We start from the raw sequence: 4342 nt of genomic DNA, 5'->3' as shown, positions 1-4342 counted from the left end.
AATTATGATATGCCATGTTTGTTTGCTTTTGTTTGAAATTAATGTTATATGTGTTTAGCAGTTTAATTAGCCCTACTGAGCGTAGCTCACCCCTTAATCAAACCCATTGCAGGTGTGGACCTTGAGGCCGCAAGCATAATATATTGTAAATTAGGAATTTCATGTTTTCGTTTGTAAATAGGGCTTGAATAAAGAATAGACATTTCGAAAAGAAACGCTATTCTTGTTTGTTTGTTTTTTTTTTTGTGATGTTTAAAACATGTGTGTTTTAAATACCTTCTTGAAAGGTTGTAAACAATAAAGGTTTGTAGGTTATGTTTTATATGTCATGTAATGATATCAGTCTCATTTTAATTATGGATGTTAAACTGTCTATAATTAAAGTGTGATTCACTCATTAATTCGAAGTTAAACCTTTACTCAAATTGGGGTGTGACAACACTAGAGGTTTTTATTTTTTTTTGAAGTTACATTAGAGGTTGGATTCCCCTCCCATGTAACAGCATGTTAGTGAAGAGTACGGTGCCTCTCCTCATGTTCCTATTTTTTTCAAACATCTTTCTTGTCCTAGGGGCTGGGCCCCTCCACACTGATCATCTATGCTCCACCTTTTTTTTCTGAGACAAATGACACAAAACCTCTAGGAAGTAGGAACACCATTTTCCTAATTACTGGAACGTTGGGGACATAAAAAAAAGTTACGCTGTGAAGCTATACTAGAGGAGTAACAGTAGGGGCTATTCTATCAGCTACAAAATTTGCTCGTGGTGGATATGTTGATATTGAGAGGCTAGCCAACAAATATATTGGAGTAGAGAACTGATACTCCATGGTGTTGTAGTCTTACCATTAATACAATCAATGAGAACTTTGGGGTCTCCCTCAATAACAATATCAATAATCTACGTTCCACCTTATGAGTTTTAAAATACTAAAAACCTTACATCATTAAGAGCATTCCCAACCGTTGGTTCAAAACGTAAACCTATATTTAAATTTGGTCTTACTATATAATCTTATGAATCATGCACGACACACTTTTTATATCTCCTCCGTCTACAAGGCGAACAACTTAGCTTACATATAGTACATTGTGTTCGCCACCACACCGGCTGGCTGGGGCATTGGCCTTACCATAATAGCTAGGGCCGAGACGAGAAGTATGATCCTTCAATTAGAATGTCCCATATCTCATGACACACGGAGCGTGACATTTCCTTTTATAATGTCTGTATAACTTCTAACCAAAAGATTCATTCTCTGTAAATCAAAAAGATAACAGAAGATGCGGAAGATGCTACAGTAGTATATTTGGTTCTTTTGCGGTGGAATAGATTTGAGCGTTCAGGCCAGAAAAAATGGGCATTGAATTAGTTGCTTTTGCAATCGATTCTAATCTCGATGTTGATGGGATGCAACTCACCGATGATAGTTGCAGCACCAAGAGCTTTCAAGGGAGGCAGACATGTATAGGTAGTGGCATACCTTCTGGATCGAGGGTCTCACCCGACAAACACCATAGGTCACCCAAACCTAAAATTATTCATGTTGGTTTTGCATCTCAACCCATGGAGGCAAAACCTAAACAATTTTTCATCATTAATCATTGAAAAAATTTTAGTTTACCCCCCAAATCTTTGGTGACAAAATCAGTTTAGTCGTGCAACTTTCTTTTAAATCAGTTCGCCCCTTCAACTTTCATAAACACATCAGTTAGGTCCAATTTTTGAATTCCTCTCGAAATATGACGTCACCAAAGCTGTTGGAATTGACAAGGGACTCATAATTCACCTTTATCCCCTTATTTTCAACAAAATGTCTGAAATTATGGGTCTCTTTGTCAGTTTCAACAGCTATTTAAAGCTAAGTGTAAAAACCCTACAAATTGAATATATTAATGACAAAACGTGCACTTATATTTAAAGCCAAGTGTAAATTATCATGCTCCGTCGAAACATTCACAACCACAAGAAGTGATGTGGGTACCCCAAGAATCACTAACTAGTCTTGATACTTAATTAATTGACCGTGATAAGATGGTGGTAAGAGACTTGTTTATGAGTTTTATCAAAGATTTGATATTGCTTTTGATAGACATATATCACTACCTTGAACGATTTTGTTCTTGAAGAAATAATTAACAATATGTCTAGCTCTCTCTTTCTTTTCCTATTTTGGGTAAGGTGATAGTATATATCTCTTGGCTCTTCGGTTCATTTTTCTTTGATCTCTCTTATCTTATTCTTTTTTTTTTTGTTTATTTTAAAAGATCGTGCAAAGGTAGATATGCTGGTGGCCATGGCCCTTTGAAAATCTCAAATAAAACAACACATAAGAAGCACATGTGTCGTTCATATGTCGTTCATTGAAGTGAAGTGAGGACTGACGACCTCAAGCCTATCATAGGTCGTTCTGTCATGTTATATTTCATATTTCTACCGATGCTGTTAAATATACCTAACAAATTTTTTTAGAAGATCCAGTAATTAAAAATTATTTTGTATATTTCAGTTTTGCTCTTGTTATGTACACAAATTCTTCTCTTGGCATTAAAATGAAGATGAAGAGAAGTGGCAACAACTGCGCAGAAACAACATCCTATTTAGGAGGCTGAAGGGGAATCTGGGCCATACCATCTTATCGTTGCTTTGCTTTGAGCTTTTGAGTTCAATTGAAATTTTGTGATTGATTGCATAGTCATCTACCCATCTACAGTGTCAATTCTTTGATTAAGAGACTTTAGCCAATTTTGTTCTTCTTTTCCATTACTTGAAATATGTTCTACAATGATATGTTTTTAGATGATCGAAGTTCCATACTTGTATTGATATGGTTGAGATGCATGTAATGGGATCATTGAATTGGAATTTTTTTTGAAGGTAATCGGTTCCGATATCCCACATCAAATCTTCTCAAGATTCTATACTTAGATCATGGGAATGCTCCTCTTGATTTCCTCCCCTAGTTCAGTTCTCTTTCTGGTTTCAACGTGGTGTTAGAGATGATGTTTGTTGGGTTTATTATAACAAGGGCAAAACTGAAAAATACAGGATAATTTTTGATTGCTGGTCTATTAAGAAATTTGCTGAGTACATTTAGCAACATCCTATTTCTATTACAAAATATTATCTCAACATAAAAAGGCACAAGAGTAAAGATAATTCCTTAATATATATAATCAATATAGTAGACACATGCAAAAAAAAAAAATGCAGCATATATTATAAGCCCTAGAGAGTAGAGACCTTAACTTAGGGTTTAGAGTGATCATTTGTTCATCTACTACAACTGAATGCAGAATGCGGATCCATTAGATATGAACTACTTCTCTATTCAGGTGAGCACTGAGTCACTGACCAAACGAAATTCCCAACTTAGGAAATCTGGTGTAGGAATTAGTAATTTGGAATTGACAATAGCAATATCTCTGCGATCAGCTGGTGTTTAATTACATACTTAGAGTGGAGGAGACACCACCATCATCGCACTAAGCAGAAACAGTCACCATCTGCATAACTTGCATTATATGAGTTATCATAGAAATCCCCATGTAGCTAGTTGTGGATGTTGACAAAGCCTTCCATGAAGCTCTGTTACCTATATGTACGTTTAGCGCGCAACATGATTCAACCTTTAGCCGTACGCATCTTCTCGGACTGGTTCCATTAATTCAGAAGTAATATGATTAACTGCACTGTTTTCTACTGGTGCCACAGTTGAAAGCAAAACTAACAAAGCAAAGAAAACAAACACAGAAGCAAGGATTAAAATCTCTGCGATATATCTAATATATCCTCCGATATCTCCCTTTTCGAAGGACCGATATATCTTTAGGGGTCAATATCGTATCTTCCACCGTATCTATGATATTTCCCCGATATTTAGGAAATATCCTCAAATATCACCGATATTTAGGAAATATCTCCGACATTTATGATATTTTCGATATATCACTGACATATTAAAAAAATATCTGTAAAAAATTGAAATGTTATCCGGAAGAGAAGTAACTAATTCTCTCGAGGTGTATCCCAATGACGAGTGGTGGTCTCGACTTGAAACTGCAACTGCCAATGGAATCAATGTACAAACACTACCAGGACAAGTACTTTAGCCGACGAAATATTTTCGTCGGCCTGTTATCCTAATTCGTCGGCTAAGACCTTAGCCGACGAAGGCTCGTCGGCTAAGACCTTAGCCGACGAAGGCTCGTCGGCTATAGTGTCGTCGGGAAAGGGTAGTCGGTGATGGCTTTAGCCGACGAATCTAAAGACCATCGTCGGCTATTGTCCAGACTTTAGCCGACGAAAAATAGTTCGTCGGCTATTGTTCCAGCTTTTTA

The sequence above is a fragment of the Fragaria vesca genome, linkage group LG5, assembly GCF_000184155.1.
Source record: "Fragaria vesca subsp. vesca linkage group LG5, FraVesHawaii_1.0, whole genome shotgun sequence".
Lineage (NCBI taxonomy): Eukaryota > Viridiplantae > Streptophyta > Magnoliopsida > Rosales > Rosaceae > Fragaria > Fragaria vesca.
Note: the sequence above shows the minus strand (reverse complement) of the source record.